Genomic DNA, 12110 nt, shown 5'->3' with positions numbered 1-12110 from the left:
CCTCTGGAATTTATTATCCTCCTCGTCCTCGTCCTCGGTGCCCGCCACCAATGCACGATGTTTCAATTTTGTGCTGCCCAACACGAATTCAATTGTTAGTTCTCCAAGTATAGTGGCTGGCTCTCCTATTGCGGTGCGTAGCTTCCAGCTTGACGGTTCAATTCTTGCCGGTGTTTTGGCAAAGGTTGGCCCAAGAATGGTTCTCGTCGTACCTGTATCTAGCAGCATGGTGCAAGGCACGTTGTTGATGAGGCCGTCTACGAAAACACATTTGTCTTGTCGTTGGAGAACAGCAACATATGCGTTTTTCACGGGGGCTTGCTGGGTACAGGCCGACGATTGCCACTTCTTATCGACCCCCTCTAGTTTTCCTGAATTCGTGTCGATTCTTTGAAAGCTGGACATTTGCTACGCATATGTCCAATTTTCCCACAGTTCCAGCATCTTAGTTGTTTCCTCTCAGGCAACACTCCTTTCATTACTTTTCTGATGATGGCCTCAATATCAGTAGGCACTTGTCCATCTTCCTTGATAGCTCAAACTTTGCTCTGGCTCTTGCAGGATTGTTTTGCAGCCTCAAACTATAGAGCGCTTGCCAGAGTATCCACGAGATGTTTGGGATGAGCTAGCGTCAAGGCCTGTCTCATTTCTTGGTCGCGAAGTTCATCCAAGAATGCTTGAAGTGCTAACCGCTCCATTATATTTTCGGGTGTAGCAGGATATGCCAGACGGACCAATCGAGCTATGTCGGCTCCAAACTCCTGTAGGGTGTAACGTGAAAAGTTGATTTTTATCAACAATCCAAAGCACTTGTTACGAAATGTATCATTTAATTGTAGAAATCATAAAATACATGTATACAATTTCAGAGTTCCAATCTAGTAAACATCAGCTATTTTATTTTCTCGATAACACTGTATTTCATTGCATAGTTGATGTAGTCTGGGGAAGAGAAAAAGAAACGAATTATTATTAATGAAATAAAATTCTCGAAAAGAAGGAATGCTCAATGAATACTTCATACGAAGGAGAAGTATTGCCATTGGAGTACACCAAATTTCGTCAACGTGTACGTCACGGCGCAAAGGACGAGTTTGTGTTAATACTTCTGGTTGGAGGTCAACCTGAAAGGATTTTGGGTGACGGTTGAGAAATGAAAGTAGAGTGTGTCACGTCAGTTACCATTTTTGTGTTGGGCATTATTTTAGTGGAAGCCTTTCCCTTAGAGGAGGTGAGTTTTTTAACCATTTGATTTCTGGAACCAATATCACAACCGAGATCACTTTCTGTAGATCTGCCGGTTTCCATTAAGCTACGGATAAGTACAGCCTTTGGTATTTTCCAAGAAGCGTGGGTCGTCCAACCATCTCGAACGTTTTTGTTCTGGTTTGGAACCTTTTGGATCCCCAAATACCGTTTTTTGCTGTCGACCAGTTTTGAAAAAAAGGAAAAGTCGAATTGCTCCAGTTCGACATATATCTTTCAAATCCAGGATATTTATAGTATCGCCTGACAACTGAACGGTTTCGTTTTCTAACCCTCCAGACTACATCCAGAATCTACTCGACCTCTCAGACAGCCTGTTGCTGATAACATCCAGAAAAGAAGGGACTCATTTGGTGAGGAATTTCCAATTTTTTACATCGGAGTTGATTTCCACTACACAGACAACCTATTTTTGGAAACCAACTATATACCTGGTGTTTCCTTTTTGAATTATATGTGCCTACATGCATGTAACGTTTCAAAAATTATTTCCAACGTTTCAATAATTATTTTGTGTAGACGTAATGAAAGTCATATGAATTTACTTTATAACGTTGTTTGGTAAGATCCTACTGCAGCTGCAGCGGCGTCGTATTATTTCATTTGTTGTGTTACTGGATCACATCCTTTTTGTAATGAAAACAATAACCGCTTTTTGTCTACCATATTTTGGTTTAGTCTGCAGCAACTATTAAATAATTTTCTGACTATGCATATTTTCATTTCTTGATTTTAGTAAAATCAAATCAAGTGGCGCCCCATCCAAAAAAAGGTTGTTCCACAAAATAAAAAACCCACGACCACTGCTCTCCCAATATATTGACTGCCGTTAGCAACTTGTTACCTTTTTTTGAAATTCTCTATTAGCCGTGGACTTTCCTTCGATCATCATAAAAAAAATATCAGAAAGAGGTAATAAGAATTGGCGCCCAACGTGGGGCCATTTTTTTGGGTGATTCATTCATTTCTATTTGAACTGATGTTTACTTATTGGAACTGATTTTTTCCGGTCATAGTTTTTTGCATGCATTTCAGGTCAGACAATTGTTTTGCTGCTGATTATTATCTTTAATGTGAATGTTTTTGCGAGCATATTCGAGTTCCATTCTTTCTAATCTGGTTGAGTTTATTGGAAATATGTTAAAGTGATAAATAGTTCTTTTATTCATCTTTAACAAAAAAAAAGGGTTGGTAGAAGTGAGCTCTCACAAAAAGTAGTATGTTCTTTCAGAATTCATTATAACGATAAATTCATGAAATTAGAATCATTCACATATTCGCTGAGCGAAATTTATTGATATCATTATTTATTTTTGATACTAATTTCTGAAAAAATTTGTAGTTTTTTTGAGTGTTCGAGTTTGTGGAATACGTTCCATTATTTTCTCGTGTATTTAGGATATTGAATTTTTTTGCTGAAAATGGCGAGTAAAATGAAGGTTAAACATTTACTCATCGATGAAATGAATTATGAATTACGTATACGAGGTGTTGTACCTACACGGGACATGAATGATAAAAGGAAAATTTTGTCCAGACTTGTGAAAAAATAACACTACTTTAATTCCAGATAATGAGTATACTTTTGATACTGAGAAATCAGCTATCAACAGTACAATCGACAGCTTACGAACTTTAATTCCGGACTTTGAGGGTTCTACAGAAGATTCATTATTTCTTAGATTACAATCTAGACTTTGTCACGTTATTGACAGAATTAAAAGAATGCCAATTGACATTTCTATACAAGAACAAGTTGATTTCAAAAATGAAGCCCTTGCCACAGCGTTAACTTTAGATTCTGATATTGATGAGCGAATAACTGAGCCTTCAGCTCAAATTAATACGCAAGCAAATTTTTCTTCTATATTTATTCAACCACCAGCGCCAGTTAGTCATGAAAAACCTAGAAGTGAGGCAATTTATAAGTGGAATGTTAAATTTGATAGTTCAAAAAAAGGTTTGGGTGTTGGGGATTTTCTTGAACGAGTTAATGAATTATCAGAGGCCAGGCACGTATCAAAAGAACAATTATTTGGATCTGCAATAGATTTATTCTCAGGTAAAGCACTCCTATGGCTTAGACATATTAAAAATTCTGGTAATATTAGAGATTGGGATTCGCTTGTTAAAAGATTAGAAGCTGATTTTCTCGAAAAAGACTATGATGAAGAATTATGGCACGATATTAAAAATCGGAAGCAATCGGAAGATGAGTCAGTAGTTATTTTTGGGGCAATTATAGAATCTATGTTCAACCGTTTGACTACTCCACCAGTGACAACAACGAGAATAAAATGGATTCAGAAAAATTTGAGACCGGAATATGTTTCACGTTTAGCACTTAATGAATATAAAACTTTGGATGAGTTGTTACATGATGCAAAAATTATAGAATCCGTTTTGAAAGACAGTTTGTTCAGGAATGGACCAAGAACGCCTCAAGTAAGCAGTGTAAATATTGATGATGAAAATAGTGTAACGAAAAATTCAGTTAGAAACAATAAAATTGATGAAAAAAATCTTGATTTGCGGAATAATAGTTATAAAAAGTTCAATAGATGTTCAAGTCGAAAAACTAATTCAAATTTTTATCGAAGTAATGAACCATCTGGTTCCAGCCGTCTTGCAAAAGATGATAAAAATAATACTGTTTACTGCTGGAATTGCAAAGGGCCTAATCACACTTTCAATTCGTGTATGAAAAAACGTGACAAATTTTGTTTCCGATGTGGAAATCCGGGTGTTATTAGTTCGGAGTGTAAAAATTGTTCGGGAAACGATCAGTAGGGGCACGTTTTGGTGGCAATGTGTCGCTTCAGAATCCCATAGCAACTCTTGAATTGAGATCAAATGTCCGTTCAAACGAACAACAGTTTCATTTAAAATTTGTTGAAGATTACTTTAGCGATTTGAAAAATATCATTACAGCTCCAGTTTTTGCTCAAGTCGCATCTGATAATAGACCTTACATCCGCATAAATATTTTTGGTAAATTTTTCACAGCTTTGTTGGACTCAGGTGCAAACCATTCTATTCTTGGGCAAGGTCTCATAAATTTACAAAGTTTATTCGGAACCGAAGTAAAAGAATCTAAGCATAAATTTGTTATCACAGCAGATGGTGCTAATCAACCTGTTTCAGGTATGGTTGACTTACCCATATGTATTGAAAATACTTGTAAAGTTGTTTCATTTTTAGTAGTTCCATCTTTAAATTGTTCAGTTATTTTAGGAAGTGATTTCTGTAAATGTTTTGGTTTGAGAATAAATTTCCGTAACAATTCTTGGGAAATCTTCGACGATAGAGATGCCCACATTTCTTGTATAGATTCCGAAGATATTAAATTGGACATGGGAAATCATATTCAGCCCATTAGTGATTTGAATGAGGATGAGTTGAGCTCAGTTCATGATATTATTTCGAATTTCAGAACACTCGCGGGTGATAGTGAAAAGCTAGGTAGAACGAACAAAATGATCTATCACATTGATACCGGGGATGCTCGTGCTGTTAAGCAGAGACAGTATCTCATGTCACCTTACATGTTGGAACATTTGAATAAGGAGTTAGATAAGATGTTAGAATTAAATGTTGTCGAACCATCTTGTAGCGAATGGTCATCTCCCGTATTGTTAGTAAAAAAAACAAATGGAGACTTCAGGTTTTGTTTCGATGGTCGCAAACTTAATGCACTGACAAAGAAGGATAGCTATCCACTACCAGTAATCGACCGTATATCAGCTATGTTGAGAAATGCACGTTTCATTTCTTCCATAGATTTGAAATCAGCTTTTTGGCAGATTCCACTTGACCAGGAATCTAAAGAGAAAACTGCGTTTTCAGTTTCGGGAAGAGGATTATTTCATTTTAATGTTGTTCCTTTCGGGTTATCAAATGCAGCACAATGTCAGCAAAGACTGATGGACGCAATTTTTGGACCAGAACTAGAACCTTTTGTTTTCGTTTATATCGATGACCTTATAATCATCTCAAAAACATTTGAAGAACATATTCGTTTACTCAAAGAAGTGGCGCGCCGTTTAAAAGAATCTAATTTAACGATTAATTTTGAGAAATGTGAATTTTTCAAGCCGTCTTTAAAATACTTAGGGTATGTAGTAGATAAATTGGGACTTAGAACGAATCCTGATAAGGTTTCAGCTATAGTTAATTTTCCGATACCGAGAAATACTACAGAAATCAAAAGATTCGTTGGTATGTGTGGGTGGTACCGTCGTTTTATTCCTCAATTTTCATCTCTCATGGCTCCCATCAATCAACTTTTACACAGCAAAAAGAAAGGTCAGAAAATGAATTGGTCGGAAGATGCGAATAAGTCGTTTAAGATGGTGAAAGAAGCTTTTATATCGGCACCAATTTTGAGTAGCCCAAATTTTGATATTCCGTTTTGTATACAGTGTGATTCTTCAGACGTCGGATTGGGGTGTGTTATAACACAAAACCAAGAAGGTACTGAAAAAGTCATAGCTTTTGCCTCTAGGAGTCTTTCTCGGTGTGAAAGAAATTACACTACAACCGAAAAAGAATGTCTTGCGTGTGTCTTTGCGTGTGAAAAATTCAGACCTTATATTGAAGGAGTGAGTTTTACTTTGATTACCGACCATGCAGCGTTGAAGTCACTTTTTAAAATGAAAGATCCTTCAGGTCGTCTAGCACGGTGGAGCGTAAAATTAAGTCAATTCAATTTCGAAATAATTCATCGGAAAGGCAAATTCAATGTTGTGCCAGATGCTTTATCTCGAAACCCGGTAGATCCACCGCCAGACGATATTTGCTATATTGCTAAAGTGGATAATAATAGTAGTTATACTATAAGTCTACAAGATTTAGACCCATTTTACGAAAAAATGCGTTCGAAAATTCTAGAATCACCAGAGTCATATCCTCAATGGTTAGTTGATTCAAATTACGTATACAAATTAATTCCTTCGAAGTTGTCTATAGATACCAACATATCGGAATGGAAACTGTTAGTTCCTAAACGTCAAAGACGCCAAATTATACAGCAAAATCATGACTTAGCTACCGCTGCACATGCGGGCTATTCAAAAACATTTTCGAGAGTTCAACTATCATATTATTGGCCAAAAATGAGGCGTGATATTTACCGGTATGTGAAATCATGTAAAGAATGTGCTTCTCAGAAATCTCCTAACTATGGTAAATTAGGTTTGATGGGCACGGAAAAGAAAGTACGTTTTCCTTAGCAAGTCATTGCGCTTGATTTAATGGGTCCATTACCTAGAAGTAAGAATGGGTTTCAGTACATCTTAGTTATTAGCGATTGGTTTACAAAATATCCGTTAATCTTTCCTTTGAGAAAAGCTACATCAATCACCATCTATTATGAAGTTCCTTGAAAATTAAGTATTTTTAGTCTATGGCGTTCCGCAAAGAATTATTTGTGATAACGGTAAACAGTTAGTTAGCAAATCGATGAAAAAATTAATCTCAGAATACGGTTCGGAAATCTCATATACTCCATATTACCATCCTCAGGCGAACTACGTTGAACGTTCCAATCGGACGATTTGCACAGCTATCAGAAGTTATATAGGGAATTCACATAAGGATTGGGACAAGCAATTAGGAAAAATCGGGTACGCTTTAAGAACTGCTAGGCATGAAGTAACTGGTTATAGCCCGGGATTTTTGAATTTCGGACGTGTCATACCTTGTAGGGGAGATTATTATGGAAAGTCGAATTCAGAAAACATATTATGCGATGATAGGGAAAAATGGGTAGAGAGTTTAGGTAAGCTTAAAGATATATACAAAGAGGTTGAAAAAAAATTAAGTGAAGCCCATTGGAAGAGCGCTAAGTATTATAACCTCAGACGAAGGGAAAAGGAATTTTTTATCGGTGATAAAGTTTGGAAGAGAAATATTGTTTTATCTAGTGCAGCCAAAAATTTCAGTCAAAAATTAGCTCCGCGTTATGTGCTGTGTACTGTTATAGGAAAAAAGAGTAAATTAGTGTATATTTTGAGAAAGGAAGACGGTAGCCATGCAGGTGAGTGGCATATTCAAAATTTAAAACCGTACTACGGTTCTTTATCCGAGATTTCAGAAAATGAATCGGGATCAGGGAGTGAAATGTAAATAGATGTATATATTAGGGAAGTTTGGTAAAAACTTTCTTTCAAGGTGAATTTTGATGTAGATATTAGATTCTATTGGGAAACTGGGATTAGTATAAGTTAGTAGTAGAGAGCTCTTTACTAATCGTGATTAGTTTATATAAGTAAAAAAAAAAATAGTCAGAAATTAATATTATTAGAAAATAATAAAAATTGTCACTAGAAAGCAACAATTTTTATTATCTGGAGAAGGGGGTGAATGTAACGTGAAAAGTTGATTTTTATCAACAATCCAAAGCACTTGTTAGGAAATGTATCATTTAATTGTAGAAATCATAAAATACATGTATACAATTTCAGAGTTCCAATCTAGTAAACATCAGCTATTTTATTTTCTCGATAACACTGTATTTCATTGCATAGTTGATGTAGTCTGGGGAAGAGAAAAAGAAACGAATTATTATTAATGAAATAAAATTCTCGAAAAGAAGGAATGCTCAATGAATACTTCATACAAAGGAGAAGTATTGCCATTGGAGTACACCAAATTTCGTCAACGTGTACGTCACGGCGCAAAGGACAAGTTTGTGTTAATACTTCTGGTTGGAGGTCAACCTGAAAGGATTTTGGGTGACGGTTGAGAAATGAAAGTAGAGTGTGTCACGTCAGTTACCATTTTTGTGTTGGGCATTATTTTAGTGGAAGCCTTTCCCTTAGAGGAGGTGAGTTTTTTAACCATTTGATTTCTGGAACCAATATCACAACCGAGATCACTTTCTGTAGATCTGCCGGTTTCCATTAAGCTACGGATAAGTACAGCCTTTGGTATTTTCCAAGAAGCGTGGGTCGTCCAACCATCTCGAACGTTTTTGTTCTGGTTTGGAACCTTTTGGATCCCCAAATACCGTTTTTTGCTGTCGACCAGTTTTGAAAAAAAGGAAAAGTCGAATTGCTCCAGTTCGACATATATCTTTCAAATCCAGGATATTTATAGTATCGCCTGACAACTGAACGGTTTCGTTTTCTAACCCTCCAGACTACATCCAGAATCTACTCGACCTCTCAGACAGCCTGTTGCTGATAACATCCAGAAAAGAAGGGACTCATTTGGTGAGGAATTTCCAATTTTTTACATCGGAGTTGATTTCCACTACACAGACAACCTATTTTTGGAAACCAACTATATACCTGGTGTTTCCTTTTTGAATTATATGTGCTTACATGCATGTAACGTTTCAAAAATTATTTCCAACGTTTCAATAATTATTTTGTGTAGACGTAATGAAAGTCATATGAATTTACTTTATAACGTTGTTTTGTAAGATCCTACTGCAGCTGCAGCGGCGTCGTATTATTTCATTTGTTGTGTTACTGGATCACATCCTTTTTGTAATGTAAACAATAACCGCTTTTTGTCTACCATATTTTGGTTTAGTCTGCAGCAACTATTAAATAATTTTCTGACTATGCATATTTTCATTTCTTGATTTTAGTAGAATCAAATCAAGTGGCGCCCCATCCAAAAAAAGGTTGTTCCACAAAATAAAAAACCCACGACCACTGCTCTCCCAATATATTGACTGCCGTTAGCAACTTGTTACCTTTTTTGAAATTCTCTATTAGCCGTGGACTTTCCTTCGATCATCATAAAAAAAATATCAGAAAGAGGTAATAAGGGTTTCTCTTGATTTCTGACAGCGGTTCTTCAGCTGTGAATGGTAAATGTGTTCTAGGTGTGTCTGTCCATACCGTAGCTCAAGATGCTTTATGAGTTGCTGATGATCTTCCTGTTCTTGGGCCTTGAGTGTTTGCAAAATATTCGTTGCTTCTCCACGCAATGCCAGTGGTAATACTACCGCCTTTTCTCCTGCATTACATCCATTCGCTCTGGCCGCAGCTTCGAATTGTCGGCGGTGATTTGCCCAAGGAGTTTTTCCGTCGAAATGGGGCGGCTTCATGGAGAGCTTTCCTGGTTCAGAACTGAGTTTGACATCTTTCAGTTCCGGAATTGAGTTTTCAGTAACCGTTACTGTGGGGTGGGCAGAATCAACGATTTGGTTTGGCAACTCGCTAATTGTTTCCTTTATATCCCTGATTTCTGCCTGAACTCCGCCTTTGATTCCCTCTACTTCTGTGTTCATTTCCTTCCTTATTTTATCTATCTCTGTCTTGATGGTTTCTATCCTTTCTACAAGTAGGCTTGCCACACTACAAAGCTCTTTCTTCAAGCCTTCTGCATTCTCTAGAAGTTCTTCCTTCAAGCTATTCGAATTCTCTAGAAATGTATCTTCCAAACTTTTCGAATTTTCCAGAAGCTTGTCTTCCAAACTCTTCGAGTTTTCCAGAAGCTTCTCCTCCAGGCACTTCGAATTTTGTTGAAGTTCATCTTTTAAACTCACCGAATTTTCCGAAAGTTTCTTTTCAAAGTTTACCGAATTTTGTTGAAGCCCATCGAGTTTGCTTATTAATAAACTCAAATCACCCCCAGAAACTTCGAATAAATATGTTTCGGGATCTTCTCCTGATTCAATCAAGTTATCCCATAGTCTCTTCTGGAGTACTGATTTCTTTCCGGAAGAATCTAGTTCTCTCTCCTTCAATTCTTGCCTAAATTCGGCGACTTTCACGTCCACTAGGCGCACTTTCTTCGAACACATTTTGTCTCTTATTGTCTATTTTCCACAAAACTGAATACGTCCACTTATTTTAATCGAGTGCGAAACACTTATTCATTTCCACAAGTCTATTTTTCGCGAGAAAGGTCTATCAGTTTATGTTTCCGTAGTCCGGTACTGTCAACGTCGCGAAACATAAGGAATCACCAGTCTATCTGAGCGAACAAATAATTTTTATAATAAATTTCACCGTAATACAAGGATTGTCCACCAAGCGCTCACAAATTTATTTTGAAAATCCCACTTCTGACACCAATTGTAACGAATTGAAGAATTAACTGTCTTAAACAAATTTGTTTTCATCAATATTTCACTATCACAACTGATTTATATACAACACTTAGCAACTAACGCTTAATTTATCTTCACAGTTAGAATTCTTTCTTTAAACGCACGATTCACTTTCTAGGTACAGACTCCCTCTCTGAGCGAGGACCCGACCTTTTAAATTGGTAACGAACGTTCTAGATACCTCTAGCGGTTTTGGTACTCATCTATTCTTTTCGTGGCGATTCGTCGATCGCATTCCTTCCGCGGTGAGTCATATATTTGGTGTCTGAGATAAAGGTCAGGGCCAGCTTCAGATTCATTACATTATCTCAATCTGACGCGCTCGAGTATTTGAAAATGGCGAATTTTATTTGCACATTATAATAATGGCCGCGAGTTCGCGTCAGATCGAAATCGTCAGATTATTGAATGATAGCTTCGTTTTTGTTGCACCTATCACCCCCTTCGAAAATCTGACGCGCTCGATTCATTTTTTTTCTTTTTACTTTTAACCCTTATGTACAACCACCCGCATCATGCAAACGATCAGATTAACATATGAACATTATTAAAAATACGTAGGACATTGATGCTATCAATATCTGACGCGCTCGAGTCATGCAACAGTATTTTCCTACATATTTAAAAATTTATAGCCGCTTCCCCAACCGATGAAAAGGTATATATTATATAACATTTTTTCCTTCTCATCATCTAAGCTTTGCAATCTAATATGTCTCTATGACGCTCGAGTAAATCCCCATTTTGCATCGTGGGCTCCCCTACTATTAGAGTTTCTGTTATTATTTTTTGACAATATCGCGGAAAGTGAAAGTTGAAAATGATGACTCTTTCGCGCCAACTTTCGAAAATTTTGCTTAGCTTTCGTGGTAACATGTACGAGTGTTACCATGACTGTTATGCCGACTTCACAGTCGGCATAACAGATGTCAGCACATTACATGCATTGCAAATTTATTAGGCGAACAGTTAATTATGAAACAGAATATAACCTACACTGAAAAACCGGATGTTAATGTAATGGTGGCACTGCTATAAATTTCACACCAACATACCACAATTTTATTAACTGAGTGAAATATTATTAAAGAATTCTGATACGGCGATATGGAATGAACAGAGAAACAAAAAATACAATTTTTGCCTTTGAAACAATACGGGAATGTGGGTTATTGGATATTGTACTTCATTGGTACGGCTATGAGGAATTTGGTAGTGATGAAAAATTGAAATGAGATCTCGGATTTAATTCAGTGGGAAATTGCTTTCCTGTTATCTTATTTTACAATCGATTCTCACCACACATGGGACTTCTGAAATATCAGTAGGCTTGAGAATTGAAATAGGCTTGTTGAAATCTGATAGGTAGTATGAAAGTGCGGTTTTCCGGCAAAAGGAAGAAATGGAAATACAAAGATAAATTACGTGTACAAATTCGTTAAGTCACTCTTTCCAAACGTTGGTAATTAAAAATGGCCACACACAGTTCTTATAATTTCAAAAATATTGGGACCAAAATAAGCGGATGAGTTCAACATAATAGCCAAATTAAAACCGTATGCTCGGATAGTAGGAAAATCGAAATGGGCATTCCACAGGGATCGATCTTGTGTCCAATACTATTCATTTTGTATGTGAATCAGCTTGATGCAATAACTGGTACGGCTGTTTTTACTGCGAATGCAGACGAAATGTATTGGAACAATGTATGCAGTTTCATCTTTTTTCAATAGTAAAAACCTATTTTTCAACTTTCAAAAATACTCAGATGTTA

At 36.6% G+C, this 12110-nt stretch overlaps 1 protein-coding gene and 2 long non-coding RNA genes across 3 annotated transcripts in view; all 3 read left to right on the top strand.

Moving 5' to 3' along the window:
- Nucleotides 1-12110, top strand: part of LOC111505295 (nephrin) — a 1173166-nt gene that overhangs the window by 87379 nt on the left and 1073677 nt on the right. The gene's annotated exons all lie outside the window — the stretch shown is intronic.
- On the top strand, nucleotides 1054-1978 carry LOC141482545 (uncharacterized). The gene is made up of 2 exons (XR_012465587.1): nucleotides 1054-1231; nucleotides 1293-1978. It is a non-coding gene; the product is annotated as an uncharacterized lncRNA (long non-coding RNA).
- Nucleotides 6664-8835, top strand: LOC141482543 (uncharacterized). The gene is made up of 2 exons (XR_012465586.1): nucleotides 6664-8092; nucleotides 8154-8835. It is a non-coding gene; the product is annotated as an uncharacterized lncRNA (long non-coding RNA).

The sequence above is a fragment of the Leptinotarsa decemlineata genome, unplaced genomic scaffold (genome assembly GCF_025532065.1).
Source record: "Leptinotarsa decemlineata unplaced genomic scaffold, Ldec_3_MD MMD2_tig00001393_RagTag_RagTag, whole genome shotgun sequence".
Taxonomy (NCBI): domain Eukaryota; kingdom Metazoa; phylum Arthropoda; class Insecta; order Coleoptera; family Chrysomelidae; genus Leptinotarsa; species Leptinotarsa decemlineata.
This window is presented reverse-complemented; position numbering and strand designations above follow the sequence as displayed.